Here is a 26,228-nt window from a genome sequence, read left to right on the forward strand (position 1 = left end):
TTTGTTGTATTGCAAATCCCTCCTGGGGATGGCACTGACTACATGGCTGCATCACATAGCCATCATTTAGCAAAATGGTAAGATTTTGCAGGACATGAGCCTCAACTTCATATTTGTGCTGGTAGAAGCGACTTCTTTTGATGAAATGCAGGAGCTTCCCCTTGATAAACTGTGATATGAGACACTGTAGTATTTTGCTACATTTAATATGTGTGAGGCAATATTGTTGGCTGGTATGAGTACAGGACTGTGTTCTAATTGTGACTAGCACTGTGATTCCCCAGCAAATTATTTAACTGCTTTGCCTAAATTTACCCTTTTGCATAATGAGTCTAGTATAACATCCAGTGTAGTGGGCACTCTGTAAAGGATTGCACATTACACACAAAGTGAAATTATTTTTACAAAATAATAGCATTCCAGGCTAAAATTCTGCTTTTTCAAAAGAGCATCCATTCAATCTGGACACTATTTCTCATGGAAGTTGTGATTACTATGGGCGGAATGGCCACCAGGGCACCTGTGCTTTTTCCTCTTTCCTCTTCTTGCAAAAGAACTCCCTCTTTACCACCCACACATGCCTTTTTCCAAAATAGCTTTTTCGGAAAAGACGTTCTTCCTTGTAGAAAGAGGTTTACCAATGTAGGAAAAACCCCTCTGTTCTTTTGATTTTCTTTCAAAAGAATGTGATTGCAGTGTGGACCTAATTAAAGTTTTTTTCAGAAAGACAGCTGTTTTTCCGAAAACATTCTGCAGTGTAGATACACCCTGAGTGTCCCACACAAATGAGATACAAAATTGTGGACAACCTTTTGTACCTGACACTTTTGTCTGAAACCTGTGTTCCTCCCATTAAAAAAAAAAAAAGTTAAAACATGGGCTTGAGGTAAGATCTGATAGTTCATCACTCTGAGATAGTATTGTTAGATGGAAATAAAAGTACCACATAGCCAGTCATGCAAAATGAATCTCCACAAAGGCATGCTCATTTTAGAAAATATTGTTTTGAGTAACTGCTTCTTTGTGACAGCTCCCCTCTTTTGGAGTTATTTTTGGGCCTGTTTTCAATCTGCTTTTTCTTGAGCAGTGCAGTAGGATTAATTCCCTTAAATAAATTAGCAGTTTTGGGTAGCATACCTAAAAAACCCTGACTTTCGGTGCTTGTATTCCTGTGTAACTCACATTTCTTTAGAGTGAAGCCACGATAATGCAATGTTCATCTAAATGTCAAATTAAAAATGTATATGAGAGAGTTAAGGATCCTACCCTAGCTAATTATTCACCAGGGGATTCTGAAATTCCATGTTAATGAGTAAAAACATGCAAAGAACCAAATGGCTGAACATCAAAAGCTGATTTTAGTGAATATGCAAGAGATTTAAAACTAGAGAGCCTAGACCAGCCCATGCCCAATGTGCATGGATGAAAAAGGAGTGAATTTAGATGGTTTAAAGCAATACAATACAAGTGAAAAATCTTAAACACCAATGAAAGCAAGGAAGACCTGAGACATCCACAAACCAGGAATCCACATGTGCTGTGTGAAGGACAGATGTAAAACCGATGAAACTGTTTAAATGTAAAGCTGTAATGTGGTATTATCAGAACCTGTAGGGGAAGCTAGCTAGGTAAATCTTTCCAATCCAGATAGGTGAAGATGACACTGGTAACTTTGGGTGCATCTACACTACAGGGCTTAACTTGAAATAAGCTACGCAAATTGAGCTATGTCAATAGCTTACTTCGAAATTGGGAGCATCGACACAGCACTTATTTCAAAAGAGAGCACTCTTCCTCCAACTTCCCTTACTCCTCATAAAATGAGGGTTACAGGAGTCAGAGTAATAAGTCCTCCAGCTTGACAGTATTTTGACATTATTTCGAAATAACTGCCTGCTGTGTAGATGCAGACTAAGTTATTTGAAACAATGCTAGTTATTTTGAAATAATGTTGCTGTGTAGACCTGTCCCCAGGGAAGCTTCCAGAAAAACTGAAATTGGTAACTATTCTCTTAGCACCAGGAATTAGGGACAGCGCTGTCCATTTCTGTCATGTTTGCTGTGTAGGGATTTGCTGAAACCTAAAGTTGCAACTGAGTATTCTGGTAGCAATTATATCAAGGAGCTCACTTATATTTCTGCATTTGGGGAACAGAGCAGTACTGTTTTGTTTTTGTAGTTGGACCTCACTATTCTTATTTATCCCTGTGTCACCTCAAGATGAACTAATGGAATTAATTCTGTATGATGATACATCTTGAGGCCACTGGGAAATTGCTGCTGCTACAGAATGTGTCTGCAATTTATGCCGTAGTTTTCACATTAGCAGCCCACACTGCCAGTGCTCTGGGACCTACACTGGCCGTCTTTGAGTTTTGAATAGGATTCTAGTTGTGCTTTTTTATTGTGGTGTTTTGTTTTAACCTTGAAAGCCCTGACTGGGTTGAACTTAATGAAATGAGAGACTACATCTCTGCTTGTGTCAAGCTGCCACTGATAGAGATGCTTGAGCTGGTGCTGTTTCATGATAAGTAGGAATGGGCAGCTGTGAAGGTGCTTTCTGTGATGACCTCTCTAAAATTTTTAAAACAGAGTGGGAATGTTTATATTCCATAGAGCTTTCGTTTCCCTATAGAGCATTATGGGAGTAAAGTTCATAGTCTGGTTCTCAGTCCATTGTTTGTTGTTATGATGCTTATGATTTTGAAGAGACTGAACTTTGACAGAGGGTGGAGGGGTGAGTGTCCAAACGAAAAACAGTTTTGGTGTTAAGGAGTAGCTTTCCCAATTCTTGCATTTTAAAATACTTGCCAGTCAGTGGTTTCTTTGAGCAAAAATTTATTTTATATGCATTTTTTTTCTACTCCTTTCCCCTTCAATCCACATTTTTTTCCATCTGCTTATCTTGGCTCATCTTTTATTCCATATTTCACTGCCTATTCAATTTCTTTCTCTCTCCTTCCACCTCTCTTACTGCCATTCCATCTCTCCTCCCCCACACTGTGTTCTCTCCTTTCCCTATGATTTCATCATTCTCCCCCCTTCAGTGTCTCTTTCACTCGCTTGATCTGAATTTTTTCTTTTTCCTGACATACCCCTTAATATACAGTCTCTCCATGCTCTCATGCACTCTTTTCTTCTTCTCAGTACACACATCTGCTACCCTTAAATCCAGTGCTACCTTCTCATTAGCTCTTTTATTTTTGCACTTTCTCCTCTTCTTTCCCTCCCACTCATACATCTCCAATACAGTGTCTCTTGCATCCATAAAAAAAGAAAAGAAAATGCTGATTATGCTGTTTGCTGATTATGACCCCTTAGGCTCCAAAACCCACTAAATCTGGTAGCTGCCCTGTGTGTGCATGTAATGTTACATTGAGCAACAAACATGGCTAATAATATTCCAGCACACATTCTGGCTCAGATAGTAAAACATATATATTTGGAGGGAAAGGCAAGTTCTCACAATGCAAGCTTTAATATTTTCTATTATTTTTAGATAATTTGTATCCCCATGGCTACCAACACTACCCTGAAGCATTAAAATCTGGATAAAACAATGAAAGGAAAAAATGTCAAGAAAATGAATGAGGCAGAGTTGTGGAAACTAGAGAATTAAAAACATAATAGAGTTTATTTGACACCATTGGGTTATATTGGATTAGTATAGCTTTCAGTTATTTGCAGACAAAATTTACCAAGGTGCGAGGTTTTCATTTTCCACTTGTAAATACACATAAAAATGCATGAATGTTGTTGTGTCTAAAATATATATCTCATAGATAATGTTTACCCCCTTCAAATGACATTTAAAAGCCTGGCTGCCCATGCAAACATGCATGCTTTGCATACACAAATTAAACAGGATTTTACATCACTAATTGGTTAAATGGCTAAATGTAGTGTTTAACCGATTAACCAATTAAAGGAGGGGCAGGTGTGGGGGGGAGGGGGGAGGCTGCTTCAGCCCAGGTTTGCTGGAGCGGCATCCCTCACAATGGCTGGGCTACAGTTGTCCTTCCATCAAAGACAGGGCCTGCCTCAGCTTTGGAACAGGTGGGTGGGGACTCAGCCAGTAGCCCCACATAAGGCTGGCACCCAGCCTGTGCAGGGCTGCCACCTCATGGAGGAGCTGGTAACCCTGCACTGTGGTTCGGGGGAAATGGAGCAACCCTCCACCCATGGCTGGCTGCAGGCCTGGGGGCTGCTCCTTGGTACTGGGTAACCATTCACATCCTGAATGCAAATGTCTAAAAAACTATTCTATTAATCTTGGCTGCATGCATAGCTTTTTTACCATTTATTCTTAATCTTGTTTCCAAGAGGCACAGGACAGGACGCTTCCTGTAAAGTATTAGATAACTGTTCTGGAGGCCATGCAAGGGCTGCTAGTGTCACACCTCTGTTTCATCTGACAATAAATTGTGATTTGGCTGCTTTTCCTGTGAAAGCCACTGTCCTTTCCCAGGGTGAAATTTGTACATCCTCAGAAATTCTGCAGGGCTGTCTCTGTCTTGCCTAAGGAGTGGTGACAAATGGTATTGAATGACTGGTACACATCCCTCAAGCATTACATTGCTCATGGCCATTATATATCTGATTCTGTGATATGCTGAGCACACTCCTCTCACACTGGGTTCAAAAGGAATTCAGAACCTCACACAAAGGGCTAAGACTCTAGTTATTCGGTCTCATTGGAGGTGAATGAATTATGAGCCCAACAATAAAAATACCAAGAAATCACAGAGTTTGCCATATTGACCACTGCTAGAGATCATATGGCAGTACCTGATTTGGGGGGTAGGGGGTGGGGCGGAGGGAGGCGCTGTAGGCCCCAATTCAGAAAAGCATTGTCAAGCTAAATCCCATTGAATCTGTGGATCTTTAGTATGTTCTTAAAATTAAGCATATGCTTACATGTGGGGGGGGTTTTTCTTTTCTTTTTTCTGATCTGAAGCCTTGGTTGTCAATACCTAATGTTTCAAAGGAAGGGAACATCTCCCAATATGTACCTAGCAAATAGCATGATGCTGTTGTGAGAGGCAGGGTGAATTCTATTATAATCTCTGCAATGAGTTGACGCCCTGAAGCATGAAATAGCAATCAGTTTCTGTGCCACAACTATCAGATATGGTGTGCCTTGCTTATCATCCATTCAATAATACAGTAATAAACAACTTTATTTCAGAATTTGCCATTCAGAAATTGCCTAGCCTGCTGAACTGAAGCAAATTAACACAAAGATCATCCAGCAACAATGTATATATTTCTAAACCTAATTATAAAAGGTTCATTTAAAAGAAGTTTAGAGGTTAGAGCCATAAGGTATAAAGTATACTGTAATGTAATACATGAAATATATTCTAGTTTCATTATGTATTCCCCTCTTCCTCCATAGAAGATTTAAATATGTGACCCTATGCAGAGTTGACAATTTCCTGGAAAACCTAATTTAGGGCAAGGTGATGGTAAATATTTGCTTAAACGGAGATTAAACTAGGAAACTGGGAAAAGTGATTCCCTCAATGTCTAGCAAGCATAGAAGGAATCTTTTCAAACTTTGGATACAGCAATTAAAAACTGAGGCATGGACTCAGTCTATCTACTTTATTAAAGTTGGTCGTCTGCCACAGAATGCTGCATGGCTAAATGGACCAGGACTGGTAATCTGCAATCCTGTGTGTTTCTGAAAGGTTAGTGCCTCAAAACTACAATTCAGCATTATGGTGAATTTCATATACAGGCAGTCCCCGAGGTACGCGGATCCGACTTATGTCGGATCCGCAGTTACGAACGGGGCCATTCCTCTCCCTGGTCTCCAGCAGACCAGGGAGAGGAAGCAAAGCGGCGGAACACGTGGGCAGCGGACAGGGCTGTCTGCTGCCCATGCGCTCCGAGGCTTGGCTCTGCTTTGCTCCCCCCCCCCCCGGTCTGCAGACCAGGGGGATGGGGGGGCAAAGCAGAGCAAAGCCGCGGAGCACGCGGGCAGCGGGACAGCCATGGCGCGTCTGGGCTGTCCCGCTGCCCCCGTGCTCCGTTGCTTTGCTCCAGACATCTGTGGTACAGCAGCTGGGACGCTGCCAGTTGGTCCCGTAGCGCCGCTCTGGGCGCTACTGGACCAACCGGGCAGCACCCCAGCTGTTCTGCCCCAGGCGTCCTGATTCAGCCACTGCTGGTCAGATTCAGCAGCGGCTGAATCAGGACGCCTGGGGCAGAGCAGCTTGGGTGCTGCTGGGTTGGTCCAGTAGCGCCGAGGAGCGGTGGTGCTACTGGACCAACCCAGCAGCACCCCAGCTGCTCTGCCCCAGGCGTCCCCAAGTCAGCCGCTGCTGAAACTGACCAGTGGCTGACTACAGGAAGCCCCTGCCCCGGGCTTCCTGGAATCAGCCGCTGATCAGTTTCAGCAGCAGCTGACTTGGGGATGCCTGGGGTTCTTAAGTTGAATCTGTATGCAAGTCAGAACTGGCGTCCAGATTCAGCCGCTGTTGAAACTGATCAGTTTCAGCAGCGGCTGAATCTGGACGCCAGTTCTGACTTACATACAGATTCAACTTAAGAACAAACCTACAGTCCCTATCTTGTACGTAACCTGGGGACTGCCTGTAATCAAATGTTTTGGGTGTTCGTATAATATTGAAAACTGATGTGTGAGTATAACTTTATTGAAGAAAATACCTAATCAGAATGTATACGGACATTCCAATAATCCATATTATCTACATATATCAGTATTATGCCCACTGCATTGTTGTTTTTGTGTACAACCTCAAATTAATTTATAATGAATACCTTAGGTAATCACAATATGACTATGTAACTAAATCTAAGTGTAATGTGGTGTGCCTTAATGAAACAGTTTTCAGAATTGAAAATGCCTTAAACTGGGACTAACGAATCTTTCCCAGGCTGGTAAAAGCCATGATGTTACTTGAACACCACTTCTGGTAAAACTCCCTCCCTTACACTACAGAATTATACAGATCCTTGGTTGCTAAGCATAAGCTCTATGATGGGATCTAAGGAACAAGCTGTTACCCAGTAAGAAGGGAAGACTGGAGTCCAGGTGAGGATTTGAAGTGCTTGGACTAGGGGAAGGTGATCAGGAATAATCAATATTGATTCACCAAGGGCAAGTCATGCCTCACTAACCTGATTGCCTTCTATGACGATGTTATGGGAAAGGCAGAGGAGGTGATATACCTTGACTCTCTTAGTATACTTGCTAGCAAATGAATGAAGTATGGATTGGATAAATAGACTGTAAGGTGGATAGAAAGCTTGCTAGATCATCAGGCTCAACAGGTAGTGATCAATGATTCAATGTCTGGTTGGTGGTTGGTATCAAGCAGAATGCCCCAAGGATCGGTTCTGGGACCAATTTTGTTCAACATCTTTATTAATGACCTGGATGAGGGGATGGATTGCATCCTCAGCAAGTTCATGGATGACACAAAGCTGGGGGAGAGGTGTATACACTGGAGGATAGATATAGGGTTCAGAGTGACCTAGACAAATTGGAAGATTGAGCCAAAATAAATTTGATGTGGTTTAAGAAGGAGAAGTACAAAAGTCCTTCACTTGGGACAGAAGAATCCCAAGCATTGTTACAAGCTGGGCACAGACTGGCTAAGCAGCAGTTCAACAGAAAAGGACCTGGGGATTACAGTGGAGGAGAGGCTGGATATGAGTCAACAGTATGCCCTTGTAGCCAAGAAGACTAAGAGCATATTGTGGTGCATTAGTAGGAGCATTGCCAACAGATCTGGAGAAGTGATTATTCCCCTTTTATTAGACACTAGTGAAGTCACATATGGACTATTGCATCCAATTCTGGGCCCCCCATTACAGAAAGGATGTGGACACATTGGAGAAAGTCCAGTGAAGGGTAACAAATGATTAGGGGGCTACAGCACATGACTTATAAGGAGAGGCTGACAGATTTGGGTTTATTTAATCTATAGAAGAAAAGAGTGAGGGGGGTTTGATAGCAGCCTTCAACTTCCTGAAGGGGGGAGGGCGGTCCAAAGAGGATGGAGAGAGGTTGTTCTCAGTAGTGACAGATGACCGAATAAGGAGCAATGGTTTCAAGTTGCAGTAGGGGACGTGTAGGTTAGATATTAGAAAATACTATTTCACTAGGAGGGTGGTGAAGCACTGGAATGGATTACCTAGGGTGGTGATGGAATCTACATCCCTAAAGGTTTTTAAGTCCTGGTTTGACAAAGTCCTGGCTGGGATGATTTAGTTGGGATTGTCCTGCTTTTAGCAGGGGGTTGGATTCATGACCTCATAAGGTCTCTTCCAACCCTATGATTCTATGATTTCACCATGTATCAATAACCCAACCACTGAGAGAAAACTATAATACGTTTTTATAGTAATTCCTCAGTTAACACTATAGATATGTTTCAGAAAATGATCGTGTTAAGTGAAAACGTGTTATGCGGGGTCAATTTTCCCACTGAAAATAATGGAAAAGGGGGGGGTTGAGTTACAAGCGGTGATGTCTGTTGGGACCGGGCCATAAGGCTGGGGGAGAAAGAGGACTGAGTTACAGCAGGGAGGGGAGGTGTTTGGCTCTGGGGAACGGGAGAGGAGGAGAGAGGAGGGGGATTGGGTTGGGAGTATGCCCCTGTGATGGGTCTGCCGGGACCTGCACTGCGTCCGGTGAGGGGGAGTCACGGGGGAACGGCGCAGCGAGCGGCAAACCCTCCGCCGCTTTGCAGGGAGGTGGGAGAAGCCCCGCACAGCCGCCGATGATGGGCTGGCTGGGGAAACCCAGCCACCGGCCTGCAAGCGGGGGCAGAGGAGAGGGGGCAAGGCGTCCAGCAAGGGGGAGTCAGCGGGGAATGGCTCGGTGAGCGGCGAACCCTCCGCCACTTTGCAGGGAGGCAGGGGAAGCCCTGTGTAGCCACCGGTGATGGGCCGGCTGGGGAAACCCAGCCGCTGGCCTGCAAGAGGGGGCAAGGCGTCTGGCGAGGGGGAGTCAGTGGGGAATGGCATGGTGAGTGGCGAACCCTCTGCCGCTTTGCAGGGAGGCGGGGGAAGCCCCATGCAGCTGCTGGCAACAGGCCGGCTGGGGAAATCGTGTTATTCTGGGCACGGTTGTGTAATTCAAAAACCATTCCCTTTTAAAAAAAATCATGCTATCGTGAAAACATGTTAAGCAGGCACGTGTTAAATGAGGAATTACTGTAGTTTCAGACTGAGCAGCACCATTTTTAATAAATGGAAGACAACAAGTAGATTCCTTTGAAGCCTGATAGATAAAGCACTGCAATTAGTTTATTCCTAAAGTCATAGAAGGATGGATCAAATGCTTAACATGGAGGCCATTCAGACAATTTTCTGCATAAACTGATAAAGTAAAAACTTCTTATTGCCATTTTTTATAGGACAACTTAAAGAGAAATGAATGCCAACCTTCAAATATTGCAAGCTTTTGGAATAGCATCATTACATCTTGAATGACAAGTTCAGTACTTGAAGTAATTTTTTTTAATCTGGTAGGAGAATTTATTTCTAAAATTAAAAATTGCTTTCCTACTCTTGCTTTTTGTAATAAGCATGTTAAGGTTATCACATCAGTGCCCTGGCTTATCATCTTCAGGAAAAGTAATTATCCTTTACCAAATACACATTACAAAGGACAACCCAACTGTAGAATATATGCACTGTATTTCTATGGTTTGATGGGTGGGAATGCTTTTGTTTTAGAATAAATACCCTCTAGCACTGCAAACAGATGACTGTTCTGGAAATATTATAAAACATAATTAGAATTATTTACATAGACTTCATTGGGATGGCCTTTTCATTGCTTTCTTTGTCTTATAGGAAAAGGATTTTCAGTATTAGGTTTAGTTACAGGCTATTCCTGGATCCTGGTAGTTATAGACTATAAATTAAATATTTGTCCATTTATTAACATTGCAGATTTAAAGTATTATGCAGTGCAATAACTATTCTGCTTATTAAATTTCTGTATCCTGAACCTTTCCAAAATTTTCTTTTGATGCAGCATAAGGCTTGTTGAGATGATTACATTAATAATGCATTGCTATCAAAAATTGAAGAGCAGCACAGAGAACATGCTAATAGGTTTCATTGATTTAAACTTGTAAATGGGTGCAAGCAATCAGAAAGCAGGTGCAAAACTGACTTTAAATGAACCTGCAGTGATAACGCAGTGCCAGAGTCTGTGGTAAGATTCATAATTCTGGAGTTGAATAGGAAAAAATGTTAAATGTAGAAGCTACTGAGATTAAAGCTTAGAGAGCAATCTAAAAGCATGCACTGGGCATTTCTGTGATTTCACAGTTTCTCACTCTCTCTTTTGATTCAGTTCTATATTCCACAGTTTAAAAATACAGTAGCAGGAAGGGAGCAGCTTAAAATTATACACAGGATAAAAAGCACTTAGAGGGATCAGAATAATACTCAGTGACTATTTAAATCTAGAGAAGCACGACATTTTTAGCCACACCATCACTCGTCAATGTAACTATTCCTATCCACAATCAGAAAAAAAAAAGTCTCTGTCTTAGGAAATCCCAGGGTAAAAATAGAAGATTTTGGACAAGATTGGCTGTCCTTCAGATACTTGGATTTTTGTTTTTAAATGAATAATTAAGAATTGTTCCCATGTATACACGCATTAAGCTTTGTCCCTGCCTAGTGTGACCATGTGTATTCTCGCTCACAATTTTGTTCATACACAGTAGGAAATTATGGGTACAAAATCAAGTCCTTACGCTTTTTTAGTCTTCTTAGATATTCCACTTTAGTATTGCAGGCCTTTCCCATGGCTTATTCAGGATGATGTAGATAGCACCAAGAGAAAAGCACACTCGTTTTTGGCACAATCTGTAATTATTTTTTCTGGTGTCTTTCTCTGTATCTCAGTTATTTATATGATATTGTATTACTGGAATATTGGAGCTTTTCACAGATACAATGAATCATTGCATACCGTAGTTAATTTATCCATTGACTTAAAAGTGGGACATGAGGAAATAGAGACTTGCCTAAAATCACAGAAGAAATGTGTCAGAGCTGGAAATAGTATACTGATCTCTTGAGTCCAAATCCAGCGCTACTGGGCCAGATAACTGTATGTTAGTTGGCTACACCTATAACTTTATTTCCTATAGAACTTTAAATTTAAGTCAATGGAATTTTAGATATATTGCACCAGTAGCAGAAAGTTCAGGCTTTAGGGACTTGAGAGGAGCAACTTAAGCCTATAACACTATATCCCAGCATCAAATTGGTGTGAAAAGGCACTCTGTTGATTCACCCATGAAGACAGACCAAGAGGAGATCAGTAAGCAGAGATAAAAGGCTAAGGACCCTGTGAAAGAATAGTTAGAGGGATGGAAGAGGAATTTTGAAAAAGGGAAATATAAGACTAAGCAGGGAGCTAGAACTAAATTTGTGTAGACCTGTTTTGAAATATGGCTTTACATCCGCTGTTTCCCTTTGAGTTAGAGGCACAGCGAAAGCTGAGTAAAGACAATCACTGAACATGGGGTTGAGTTAAAGCCTACATACCTCATTTAATGAGGGATGCACACAACCAAATCCATCCAAGCTATTACTTTATCAGTTTCAGTGGTGTTACAGCAAATTGGCCCACTTGCCATCCAGGTGGAAAGAAACTGCCTGTCATCAACCTATCATTCACACTCACCCTCCCAACACATACACTTGAAAATCATCTGCCTCAACATCAGCCTAAAAACCATAAAAAAATAGATACCATGGGTTGCTCTCCAGTGGAGAGCAGTTTGCTTCCACTACTGCTTTCCCAGGATTTCAAATCCACCTTTTTTTAAATAAAGATTCAATAATTTTTGACATTTTTTTAAAAAAACTCTTATTCTCAGTTAAATCTATAGGACTCTTCTGAAAACAATCCTACAGAATTAAATGAAAGTGTTAATGAAAAGGACCTGGTTTGACAGCCTGCTTAAGCAAGACTGTTCGGGTATGTCTAGACTACATGGCTCCGTCAACGGAGCCATGTAAAATAGTTTACTCGGCATAGTCAAAGAAGTGGGGATTTAAATAAGCCCCACTTCCTTAAAATGAAAATGGCCACCGTGCTGTGCCGACGATCAACTGATCTGGCACAGCGCAGCAGTCTATGCGTGGCATGGTCGACAAGGGAAGCCTTTGTCAACCACTCTGGTATGCCTCGTAAAACGAGGTTTACCGGAGCAGTGGACAAAGGCTTCCCTTGTCGACCGCGTCGCGTCTAGACTGCCGCGCTGTGCCGGATCAGCTGATCGTTGGCACAGTGCGGCGGCCATTTTTATTTTAATGAAGCAGGGATTATTTAAATCCCCGCTTCTTTGACTATGCCGAGTAAATTATTTTACATGGCTCCGTCGACAGAGCCATGTAGTCTAGTTGTACCCTTCTAGCTGTCAATCTGCAATGCTGTGTGGTGTCGGTGGTAGGTGGTTCATACTGAAGGGCATGTGCTCTTTTGATTTGCAAGTTAACATGGCAGATTTGTCCTTACTATAGAATTCCACAGACTCCTTAAAACATTTGGTAGGAAAGTTGTAAATCTCTATTAAAGTCTATATTTTTATAACTTATTTCTATAACAATTTTGCATAAGTGCTTGGCTTATGTAAAATTATCTTTGAAGATACTTACCAAACAACCCTTTACCTTAATTCTACTGACTCAATACTCTTTACATATACCTATTCAGATTTCCCAATAGACATGGGGAATATGTTTGTGTGTAAGGGATTGGTTAGGAGAAAAGAAAATTAGAGCTATCCCTTGCTGACAAGGCTAAGGAGAAAATGTTTTTTTTCTGAATATATAGTTACTACTGGATAACTCAACAGGTTCTGCTGAACAAACTCTTTATTATTATGTCTTCATGTTAGACAGTAGTGTATGCACAAGATGGTGAGTTGAACTGAGGCAGAAAAAAATGCAAAAGTTAATTACACTGGAAATGGGGAAAACAGGAATTACATGTCTGTCCACAGCTTCATATTCTCCAGTCTTCAGTGGGAAAGAGAAAGAAAAAAAAAATCCTCAAGCACAATACTTTGACTCTTGGGGGAATCTGATTAATTTCTGTTGTAGATGCTGCAGTCACATTACATATTCTCCACATGTTTCACTTGTTCTTTTTGACTGCTGATGTTCAAATAAAAATTGGCAACTTGGTCAGATAGTCATAATTTTTTCATTGAAAGCAAGTTCAAAAACATGAATTCAAGTCATAAATTCATTATAATCAAATTATTCTTTTGTGCTTTCTGTTTATGGGACGCACATTACTGAATAATATTACTGGACTTCTTAAGCAGCACCATATTATTATTACTACTGCCTGATGCATTTAATTGTAATGTTCATTACAGAGTTGTGTGAGGTGTAGATTAAAGGTAAAAATTTCAGGAATTGAGCTGCCAGTAATCATGCTAGAGATTTCAATTATAGAACAATTCTTCTAATTATTCTGTTTAATTCTGAGAAGCAAAGGTCACAGGAATAAATTTTCCTTACAAGAATTAGCACTAGGGAAATTATTTAACACTAATGCATTTACCATGTGCTGGAACAGCCCATTTTATCATTTCAAAAGCAAATAGGCAACAGTAGTTAATGGTCAAATATCTGTACAACTTTGGTAGAATGTTAAGGTCACTTTGGTGATGTTCATAGCCATAATTTTTAGGGGAATTTCTAACAGTACTTAGCACTAGTCTAACTGGTACAATTAAAAGGAAAAACTATGTAGCACTTTGAAGACTAACAAGATGGTTTAATAGGTGATGAGCTTTCGTGGGCCAGATCCACTTCCTCAAGCTCATCACCTTTGTTAGTCTTTAAAGTGCTACATAGTTTTTCCTTTTGTTTTTGCAAGATCAGACTAACACAGCTACTTCTCTATTGGTACAATTAAGTCAGTGATGAAAGTTTCATTGATTTAATGGGAGCAGAATTAGATAAATGCTGAGAACTTTTGAATATCTCATTCCACTTTCCAATTTAGGAGATGAATATTGTCTAGTAGGTATCACAGATGACTGAGAATTAGTGGTCCTGACTTCTCTCACTGATATGGCAGTACTTGCACTTTGTCTCGTTTCACTGACCTTTACAATGGGAATTTTAAAATACTTTCCTATCACACCAGATTGGGGTTTTGAGGGCGTCTAAAAAAAGGCATTATCCAGTAGAAGTAAAAAATCTTATTAACTACAGGCAGTCCCCGAGTTACGTGTATCCGACTTATGTCGGATCCGCAGTTACGAACGGGGATTTTCTCGCCCCGGAGGACTGGAGCGGCAGGACGCCTGGTCCCGCCGCCCGCCTCCTCCGGGGCGAGAAAAGCTGCTCCCCGTCTCCCTAGTCTGCTAGGGGAGCCAGCAGACCAGGGAGACGCGGAGTAAAGCGGCGGAGGACCCGGGGCCGGACCCGCGGCGCTTCCAGATCAGCTGGAAGCGCCGCGGGTCCGGCCCCAGGTCCTCCACCGCTTTGCTCCGCGTCTTCCTGGTCTGCTGGGGGGAGACGCAGCTAGTGCCCCCCCCAGCAGACCAGGGAGATGTGGAGCAAAGCCCGGGGCCTGTGGTAGAGCAGGTGGGGCGCTGCCGGTTGGTCCCGAAGCACCGCTCCTTGGCGCTACTGGACCAACCTGGCAGCACCCCAGCTGCTCTGCCCCAGGAGTGCTGATTCAGCCGCTGCTGATCAATTTCAGCAGTGGCTGAATCAGGACGCCTGGGGCAGAGCAGCTGGGGTGCTGCTGGGTTGGTCCAGTAGCACCGAGGAGCGGCCGCGCTACTGGACCAACCCAGCAGCACCCGAGCTGCTCTGCCCCAGGCGTCCCCAAGTCAGCTGCTGCTGAAACTGACCAGCGGCTGACTACAGGAAGCCCGAGGCAGAGTTGCTCTGCCCTGGGCTTCCTGGAATCAGCTGCTGATCAGTTTCAGCAGCAGCTGAATCTGGATGCCAGTTCCGACTTACATACAGATTCAACTTAAGAACAAACCTACAGTCCCTATCTTGTACGTAACCCGGGGACTGCCTGTATATTATTATTGTGATAATATTGGAGTATACATGGTGTAAGTATTTGTGATCATCAGATGCCTCTGCTTCTCTTGTATACTCAACCTCTGAGGCTTGTTATTTGCTCCATATAATTTATGCTATAACTATTAACACCTGTACCCTACCAAGCTATATTCTATCCTATCCCTTTTTCTGTATTTAACAGTAATGCTAGTAATGCAAGGCCTGAAAGGGTCTACCCTGCATGAAATTGGCTTCAGCAGTAGTATAGTGTGAGTAAGGGTTAATATCTTTTAGAAACTAAAGTAACAACTTTTTAATTTTTTTTTAGGAGTTGTGAAGGGCTTCTGGCAAAATCTTTGGTTGGTTCAGAACACAAATAATGGCCAGATAAGGGTGGTGGTATGTTAGTTAGCACCTTGTGAGACTTGATATAGGTCCCAAAATGCAAAGCCCCATTAAATTGCCATTCTGATCAAGGAAACAGAAATCTTGCAATTAACCACAAGTTCCCACTTTTCCCACCACAAGGAAGGAGCCCAAGAAGGGCACCAGATTTTATTTGAGTACAGGCAGTCTCCGGGTTACGTACAAGATAGGGACTGTAGGTTTGTTCTTAAGTTGAATCTGTATGTAAGTCGGAACTGGCATCCAGATTCAGCCGCTGCTGAAACTGATCAGTTTCAACCGCGGCTGAATCTCAACGCCAGTTCTGACTTACATGCAGATTCAACTTAAGAAACCCAGGCGTCCCCAAGTCAGCTGCTGCTGAAACTGATCAGCGGCTGATTCCAGGAAGCCTGGGGCAGAGCAACTCTGCCTCGGGCTTCCTGTAGTCAGTCGCTGGTCAGTTTCAGCAGCAGCTGACTTGGGGACGCCTGGGGCAGAGCAGCTGGGGTGCTGCTGGGTTGCTCCAGTAGCGCAGCTCCTCGGTGCTACTGGAGCAACCCAGCAGCACCCCAGCTGCTCTGCCCCAGGTGTCCTGATTCATCTGCTGCTGAAATTGACCAGCAGCAGCTGAATCAGGACGCCTGGGGCAGAGTAGCTGGGGTGCTGCCGGGTTGGTCCGGAGCGGCGCTGCAGACCAGGGAGACGGGGGTGGCGGGACCGCCCAAGTCCTCCACGGCTTTGCTCCGTCTCCCTGGTCTGCTGACCTGGGAGACGCGGAGCAAAGCCGAAGAGCACGTGGGCAGCGGGACAGTCCAGGTGCGCCGCAGCTGTCCCACTGCTGGCATGCTCCAAGGCTTTGCTCCCCATCTCCCTGGTCTGCTGGTCAGACCAGGGAGATGGGGAGCAAAGCCGCAGAGCACGCCCGCAGCGGGACAGCCCAAGCGCGCCTGCAGACCAGGGAAACGGGGAACAGCTTTTCTTGCCCCGGAGGATGGGGGCGGCGGACTGCGGCGCATCTGGGCGTCCCGCCGCTCCCGTCCTCCAGGGCGAGAAAAGCCCCGTTTGTAACTGCGGATCCAACATAAGTCGGATCCGCGTAACTCGGGGACTGCCTGTATTCAAAAGATGTCCCAATATCACTATCCAATCAAGTATGTCTACCCACAATATCTCAGGGTGCAATAATATGTTAATGGCGATTAGAGGCTGGATGTTAATGACACAAGAGAAATTCATAAAAAGCTATGGCAGTAGTGGAGAGGTAGAGCTCAAGCTCTCTCTCCTCTTTCTTAACACGAAGTCTTCCACATCCATGCTCTTTCCTTCACTTTACTGACTCTTTCTAAGGGTGCGTCTACCCTGCAGGGCTTAACTCAAAATAAGCTACACAAATTGAACTACATTAATTGTGTATCTATTTTGAAATAGTTTATTTCAAAATAAGGAATGTCTACACACCACTTATTTCAAAATAGAACACTATTCCTCTGACTTCCCTTATTCCTCATACAATGAGGGTTACAGGAGTCTCAGTAAGAAGTCCTCCATTTTGACAGTAGTTTGACATTATTTCAAAATAACTGCCTGATGTGTAGACGCGGACTAAGTTATTTCAGAATAGTGCTAGTTATTTCCAAATATTGTTGTAGTGTTCCCTAAGTCTCTTTGCTTCTAAGTTTTCCATATTCTATTTTGCACTAAAGTCCCGCCACTGGAGGGAGGCAAGTCCTTTTATGCTCCATTTTACTCTGGGGAAAACGAATGTGAGTATGGGTATATCTACACTTGCTCCGTACTTCGAACTAGGGATGCAAATGTAGGTGACCAAAATTGCTAATGAAGAGGGGATTTAAATATCCCGTGCTTCATTAGCATGATCTCACTGGTGTGTTACTCCGCTCAATAGCTGTTTCGAAACGCACTGATGAGATCATGCTAATGAAGAGCAGGATATTTAAATCCCTGCTTCATTAGCAATTTCGGTTGCCTACATTTACATCCCTAGTTCGAACAAGGGAGCAAGTGTAGACATACCCTATGGTATTATATTATATAAGTACAATCACATAATCAAACTTTGTTAATGCTACCCTCAGAGGTGATGGAATTAATGTGTGATCAGTGCTGTATGCTTTGTTTTATTTGCCATCTTAATACCTATTGTAATAACAATTGTCTTAATTTGGTACTGTCCTCATTGTGAGTGTGGCTGCTGTTGTGGGCCCCCCAGATTCAACTCCAGAAATAGAGCTCTATAGTCCTTAACTTTTGTGACCTGAGGAAAGAAGGACAAACCTAGAACCTTCTAGTCAGATTGGCGAGTTATACTCACATAAATTATATTATATTTCACCCTCAAGCTACACACCTAAATATAACCTTTGAATTAAGCTGATGACATAGATCCAGATTCTAAGTTTAGATGCTCACATTCAACTCCCAGTGAATTTAAAGCTACCAGAGGCCATGATTTGGCCTAAAATGTTGATAGTCCCTCTCCCCTCACCTTCCGCCTGTCTTTTTGCATATTTAACTCCATTCCTCTAGCTGAGAATTATGTATGCACATCAAGAGAAGAATATGGAATGGATGACTAGCTGTCTTAGAACTGACATTCTAGGAGTGACTTTAAGAGTGCCTTTATGAAGCTAATCATTCCGGGAATGCTGTTTAAGTGTTGAAGGTAACTTGTCGGCATTTTTGTGGGGACATTTTTTGATGGTTAATTGAAGAAGGCAGAGTTGAAACACATGATGTCGTGCAGTGACTGAAATTGAACCTGGGGGGGAAACATCAAGAAAATGAAAGGCATTCAGTTTTTCAGAAGGAAAACTTTAATGGACATTGGTGAAGAAGAGACCTTAGGATAGGAGGGAAGTGCAGTTTCCTGCTTTCAAATAGAATTTTCAGATCACAGAAATAATCAAGAGATTTATTTAAAGTTGATTTAAGGATGCATCTAAGGGTTATATGTTCCTACATCAGTGGTTTTCAATATCTTTTTTTTCATCTGAGGACAACTTTATAAATCTTAGACATAGCCGACAGACCACAGGTTGAAAATCCCTGTTTGGTGATAACTATCTTTTGTGGCCCCCTGAGACATAGTCTGTGGACCCCTGTGGTCCACAGGCCACAGGCTGAAAACCATTGTTCTACACTAAAATATTGCATAGATGAGTAGGATAGTCACTTTATTTTTGCAAGATCAGAGGGCTATAGTTATTCATTGTGTTATGTATCTTATAAAAATGTCAGACTACACCAACTAGATACACCTGATGGAATATTGAAACTTTGTGTTTATTCTAGGCTGTCAAGTGATTGATTAATCATATCATAGAAATTAACACGATTAATTGCAGATGCATCCAATGAAGTGATTTTTACCTACAAAAACTTATGCCCAAATAAATCTGTTAGTCTTTAAGGTGTCAAAGGACTCCTCATAGTCTATACCTGTAAAAACAAATACGGCTATCCCTTTGACACTTTCATTGTAAAGTTGAACATATAAATGTAGAATTAAGTATAAAAACACTCCACTCAAAAACAAAACAATGTACAACTTTAGAACCTACAAGTCCACTCTGTCCTACTTCTTGTCCAACCAATTGCTCTGAGAAACAAGTTTCTTTACATTTGCGGGAGGGAACATAGATTGCTTGCCAGAGGAGGCTGTGAAGTCTAGAACTATAACAGAGTTTAAAGAAAAGCTAGATACATTCATGGAGGTTAGGTCTTGCAATTCTTGCAATAAAAAGAGTGAGCACTGTGCACTTTGTAGTCCATGTTGCAATTGAAATCAACATATCTGAAAATGTAGAAAAACATTCATATTATTTAATGTAGTTCAATTGGTATGCTATTGTTTAGTAGTACAATCTAAACTGATTAATCATATGCATTAATTGACATTAATTGACAGCCCTAATTTATACCATTCTCCATCTGGTTTTTTAAAATTTTTATTGGCACTTGAAAATAAGAATATTTTTAAATGCTGAGAACTGTCTCTGCAAAACTCTTTTACAGAGCAAAGGCTGTTTTTATAAAATTAATTTAAAAAATTGCAAGTGATCACTTATAGAATTACATGATGGAAGTGTGCACCCACCACGAAACCCATGGGCTGAGATGGAGGAATATAAGCCAGTATTAGAAAAAAATTGAGTTGCAGGCTGTATAGTAGTTTATATATATAAAACTTTTATTTATATATAACTCATTTATTTTAAATGGCCACTTACAATTTTTTTGGGATTGTTCTTTCCTTAGAGAGGTTTATTTTGTCAGCTTACGTGATGGCTCACCAGTGTCCATGGTGATGACCTAAGAAGACCTAACTGATGTCATACAGTAAAACAGATTGTACAGTGCTGCCCAGCATAATGGTATTATGCTGTATCGTAATATAGTTCTCTTTAATTCTTAATGCTACCAGATGAGCTTGACCAGATAGCATCACTTTCTTCTACATTTTCTTATCATAACTGTGGGTGATTCACTGTTTAAAAGACATGGATGTGGCAGAGCAAAAAATGGGCTCCTTTTTTTTTTTTTTTTGCCACGGTAGGAATTTCAGTATGTCAATGGAAGACATTACACACTCTTAGTAGTCAGAAGGTTTTTAGTATTTTGTGTGTCTTAAGTATTTCCAACCTTCCTTATGTAATCCCCGATGGCTGTTAATTCTTCAGGAATACAGTGTGTACTGTGCAGAGGCATTCACAACATTATGCATACAAAAGCCCTTAATGAGATTAGTGGAGAATTAAATACTGGAATGAATAGAGTAATATGTCACTGTATGCAACAATAAATAAAGCAAAGCAAAAAATACCATCAGATTTAGTGGGAAATTCTGAATGGAATCTTTAAATCTATATACAGACTGAAAGTACGAGTGGAGAAGGCCCATGGTAGCTAAGGGACAGTGGGGAAAAAGTGTAAGATCTGGGTAGGCTAGGAAGGCCAGAATTGGAGAGTGGGCAGGATCAGGGAGCTATTGAATCTACAAGCTCAAGCCAAGTGTACAGAGTCTTGTACTGGGGTTTGAAAAACCTAAAAGCAAAAGAAACTAACAAAAAGCTTTAGACATAATTATTTGTATGAACTCTTAGTGACCTACAAAATCATGTGTTGGTAGCATCGAGAGCGGTGGTTTTCAAAGTTGGGTGGTGGGCTCATCTGGGTAAGCCAGGCCCGTGACACTTTGTTTATCTAAGTGTCTTTAGCTACGCAGCCTTGCAGCTCCCATTGACTGCGGTTTGCTGTTTTCAGCGAAAGGGGAGCTGTGGGAGATGGTGGCTCAGGCCATGCCATTTCCTGCCGTTCCCTTATGGTGAACCACAACCAGTGGGAGCTGTTGATGCGCCAGGGCTACAGACACTTAGATAAACAAAGTATCACGGGCCCTCTAGTGGCTTACCCGGGCAGGCCTGCAACCCAACTTTGAAAACCACTGATCTAAAGCGAGGATTTAAATCTGAACCGTTGCAAGTACTTTTAAAAGCCAAATCGAATTCAACATTGAGATTGTACACTATTTTTAGATTTCAATGAGTGTATTTACTTTGGTAATAGAGTAGTTATTAAATCATTTCCTGCTTTTTCTTATACCTCCATCTCTCCAACAGAATAGAAGGTATTACCAATACCAATAAAAGTCATTGCCTCACCCATTTCATTTCTTTGTGATGAAATAAAGTATAAATGCATGTCTAGTATTCTACACACACAACACAGTCTAATCAAGTCTCGTCTTGTGTTATCTTAAATCCACCATAAAGAAACAGGTGAAAAAGAACCAGCTCTAACTCTTCTCTTGTCACCGCACTTTTAATAGCCATACAGTTACTCTAAGGAAAGTGAAAAAATATACATAAGATCCACATCCTCTATTATTTTACTTCTTGCAGCTAGTGTAAGTTGAATTGAAATTAATGATAGTCTTTATTGATTTTTTTAAAATACATTGCCTGTATTTATCAGCTATTAAATGCCAGATCTCACCTGATACTTCACTCACTTGTCACTTGAAAAACCATTTACCATCCATTTTCATGGCTTCTGTGATCGCTACAATAGAAGCATTTCAACTTACCCACTTTTCAAAATGTTTCCATGAATTTGACAGCTGATATCTAAATAAATCCATTACTAAAATGGAGTAATATGAATGAGAATATGCCATTATAATTTTACAGAGAAGTCTTTAAAATAGAAGATACACACAATATCCTCGTGTATGCAAGAACTATTTCCTTGTTCCTATAATGTAACAAAGAAAATTAAGTACATCTATAATATAGAACATGCCATTTGTAGGTGTTGGTTTTTTTTAAACCTTTATGATTTCAGAAGGCTTATTTTATAATGTGGAAATAGTCACATGGCAGTAGTTTGACTATGTGTTTAGAAAGGCTCATTCAATTTCAATAAAGGCCAAAATAGGCTCAGAATATTATTCTTTCCTTCTTTTTTAGTCTTTCAGTCAAATCAGTGTAAGCGCACACTGAATACTGGCCAAATCTTCCAGTGTACGTGAGTAGGGGTGGAATGCATGCAATTTTCAATTACATGAACACCCCAAATAGAGGAGAAGATGTGAACCACTGTAGCCCCTGGTGCTTTTTAAAGCTGCCCCAGTAGCACTGTAGAGCATGCTGGCAGTAACAGCCCTGAGAAGATTCCTGTGCAAAGGAATTGTTTAAGACAGCTCTCTGTTCCCAGGGGCAGATGAGGACTTTTCGGGGCCCGGGGCAGCACAATTTTGTGGGGCCTCCCCTTTGACACAGCGCACGCGCGGGGCTTCTTGAAGCGTGGGGCCCGGGGCAGCCGCCCCGCTCGCCCTGCCCTATATCCACCGCTGTCTGTTCCCTTTCTTTTGAAGAAGTTATACAGAAGGGACAGCACAGAGTGCAGGAATCAGTTTTCAATGCATTCTGTTAGGTAATATATGCGTGTTTTGTGACTTAACCCTCTACTTCCAGGTCCAATGAAAATGGATTTAGAAATTTTACTCCAGTTTTTTGTGCACGGCTGACTTTTCCTAGCCTGGAAAAATAGTATTTTCCAACTGGAGAACAGGATGCATGTATGTGTGAGAGGGAGGGATAAATTGGTTGGACCCCTAATTTTCTGTTGTTGCAAGAAGAATAGAGATATCTATTGTGTTATAATAAGAAAAGCTGTGTAAATCTTTGCCTGCTGGGTCACAGCATATGGAATTTAGTGTTGCTTCTTCCCCTAAAAAATGACATAATGCAATGTAAGATTAAGAATAGTTGAATCAGGGTAATGTGAAGTTATGTTCATTTAATTTAAATGGAACCCTACGCATTTTCAAGGGAAGATGGAGCAGATTATATTCATAAAAATGCAATTGTATGGGAAAACAGAAATTTCTGAAGACAGAAGGGGCATGTGCATATATAAATACCCGTGCAATTAGCCATTTCACAGGGGCAAATATGGGGTTTGTGATTGTGGCCAGACCCCGATCCAGCTCCCATTGAAGTCAATGGAAAGAATTCAAAACATTACTGAGAACTGGAGCAGGCCTCATGCTCACTTGTGGGCGCACAGCTTTTGTGCTCTCCCTTGCAAAAGGGGCTTGGAGAGATTAAACATTTCTGTTGTGTATTGGGTTGTAGATATAGATCTTGTTATAGTAATTGAGTTAGGTCAGTGGGGTCAGCCCAGCTAGTTTGGCCTTGTTCTAGTTTGCTCTGTGTTATGCAATAAAACGGACACTTGCAACTACTCAAGCTCTCTGCATTTCCACTGATTTCTTCCTATACTGTAAAACTCCCTATGACATCATAAGTGGCGACGAGGATGGGATATCTGTGCTGCCTCCAGCAACAAAAGAAGTAGAAGTCAGTGTAAGAAAACAAACTTTTTTTTGGCTGTTCTGGAAGGAGGGGGTAAGAACTGACTGCTACACTGTGCAAACTGAAACTAAGATCAAGGATCCCAGAGACTGAAAAAAAGGGGGGACGAGTACAGCAGCCATGGCTACACTTACAGGGCCACTGGGACCTTTTGAGGAGACTATAGAGTAATGGCATGTATATACAGAGCGTTTTGAACGTTTTGTTATTGCAAATGACATTAAAGAAGAGAAGAAAGTGCCAATATTTTCAAGTGTTGTAGGGGCTAAGACCTACTCTCTGCTACACAGTTTGCTGCTCCCTGTTAAGCCAGAGACCAAATCTCGCAGTGACATTGTGGAAATCCTGGAGTCACATTATGCTCTAAAACCATTGGTAATTGCAGAAAGGTATAGGTTCCGTAACAGAGACCAAAAAGAAAGTGAAACAATTGTACAATTTGTAGCAAATTTGAAAAAGGTTGCTGAACACTGTGATCTTAAGGAGATGTTAAATGATGCCATACGTGACAGGTTAGTGTATGGCCTGCACAGTGAAGTTATACGGAAGCCTCTTAACAGAAGCTCAGCTCAACTTACAGAAGGCCATTGATATTGCGGTCTCCATGGAACTGGCCACACATGAGGTGCAATACCTTAGTGCACCCTCTAGGGTGCATAAAATGTCCCAAGAACCTGCCCACAAAACAGTGGGGAGCCAGGAATGTTACCGCTGTGGTAAGCCAGGTCACCATGCATCAGAATGCTGGTGTAAGAACCTAGTGTGTCGACAGTGTGGAAAAAAGGGACACATTGAGCGTGCCTGTGAACAAAAGAAAAAGAGGCCTATGGGCTGGCAGAACAAAAAGGAAAATCTGCCTACCATCGAGCAGATGCCTGATGATCAAGGTGACACCCTGTCAGAAGAAGTGCCATGCTATGTTTTGTCTTTGGAAGGGGGCTCCCATGAATACTGGGTAACCTCACTGTTGAATGGCAAACCGGTATGCATGGAAGTGGACACTAGTGCAGCAGTTTCATTGGTATCAGACTCGGTGTATAAGGAAAAGTTGAAGCATCTTCCACTTAAGGCAACAAAGATCGTTCTGAAGACATACAGGAGAAGCAGTACCCATATTCGGCACTACTGATGTTAAGGGGGAACTAAATGGACAGACTGCAGAATTACCACTGTTTGCTGTGAAAGGCCATTACCTAGCCTTAATGGGGAGATCATGGCTTAGGAAGATCCCACTGGACTGGGCAGAAGTGCACTGGATGACTAAAGAAGAAATAGGTCTGATCAATATATTAAAGAAACATGCTGCTGTTTTTGGAGAGGATCTGGGAAATATGAGGGGAATCACCGTGAAACTGAACATTAAACCTGGTAGCCAACCAAAATATCTGAAGGCCAGAACTGTGCCATATGCTATTAGGTCAAAAGCTGAAGCGACCCTGGAGTGCCTAGTCAAAAATGGAGTCCTAATACCAGTTACCCATAATCCATGGGCAATTCCAATATTGAAGAAAGATGGTTCTATTTGGATTTGTGGGGATTTTAAGGTCACTGTTAACCCTGTGTTATGTACAGAGCAATACCCCCTTCCTCACATCGATGACATCTTTGCGAGTTTGGCTGGGGGACAAAAGTACAGCAAAATTAATCTGAGTCAAGCATATTTACAGAGGCAAGTTGATGAGGAATCCCAAGAGCTGTTGACTATTGTGATGCATAAAGGGCTTTATCGTTACTGTTGCTTGCCCTTTGGAATAACTTCTGCTCCAGCTTTGTTCAAGAGATCTATGGACCAGATCTTGTGTGGCTTGCCAGGAGTCTAGTGCTATCTTGACGACATCCTGGTCACAGGCAGGAATGAGGAGGATAACCTTAAGAACTTAGAGGCTACCCTACAAAAACTGGAAGAGTATGGCCTATGAGTCCGTAAAGACAAGTGTGAATTCTTTCAGCCCTCTGTTGAATATTTGGGATACATCATTGATGCTACTGGCCTTCATAAGTCCCCTTCAAAAGTTAAGGCTATTGTGGAGGCTTTACCCCCTCAAAATGTTAGTCAACTTTGCTCATTTCTAGGACTATTGAACTATTATGGAAGGTTTATTTCACAGTTAGCCACACTATTAAAACCACTTCACGAGCTCCTTGGCCAGAACAAGATCTGGAAGTGAACTGACGCCTGTGATGTTGCATTTAACAAGGCTAAATGTGCATTGCTAAATGCAGAAGTCCTGACGCATTTTGATCCATCATTACCTTTACATTTGGCCTGTGATGCCTCCCCATATGGAGTGGGAGCGGTCTTGTCACATGTTATGCCTTCAGGAGAGGAGAAATCAATTGCTTTTGCTTCATGCACCTTAAGCAAGGCTGAAACTAACTATGCTCAAATTTAACATGAAGCATTGGGAATCGTTTTTGGGATTCGTAAATTTCACCCGTACCTGTTTGGATGGAAGTTTACACTTCTCACTGACTGACCATCGACCTCTGACGGCAATTTTTGGTCCACACACAAGTATTCAACCAATGGCTGCTAGTAGTATGCAACGATGGGCATTGTGACTTTCAGGACACACATATGAGATCAGATATCTGAAAGCCACTCTTCATGGCAATGCAGATGGTCTCTCTAGGCTGCCTTTGCCAGTCAAACACCAAGATAGTGGCCAGAAGGAAATCTTCTACTTTGAACAGGTAGAGAACACGCCCATCACTGCTGTGAAAGTTAAGAGTGCAACTCGTGTTGACCCAGTACTGTCCCAAGTAATGGAACTAGTGATGCATGGAACATCTCTATGGAACTCTCAGGTCTCACCTGACCTTGTCCCCTACATGTCCATGAGAATGGAGTTATCAATCCCTTTGGGGTGTTTGTTGTGGGGAATGCGC

At 42.0% G+C, this 26,228-nt stretch overlaps 1 long non-coding RNA gene across 1 annotated transcript in view; it reads left to right on the plus strand.

Annotated features, from left to right (window-relative positions):
• LOC149525586 (uncharacterized) overlaps positions 1-26,228 on the plus strand; it is a 229,487-nt gene that overhangs the window by 118,566 nt on the left and 84,693 nt on the right. The gene's annotated exons all lie outside the window — the stretch shown is intronic.

Source organism: Pelodiscus sinensis, chromosome 1 (assembly GCF_052426305.1).
Source record: "Pelodiscus sinensis isolate ZL-2025 chromosome 1, ASM5242630v1, whole genome shotgun sequence".
NCBI lineage: Eukaryota > Metazoa > Chordata > Testudines > Trionychidae > Pelodiscus > Pelodiscus sinensis.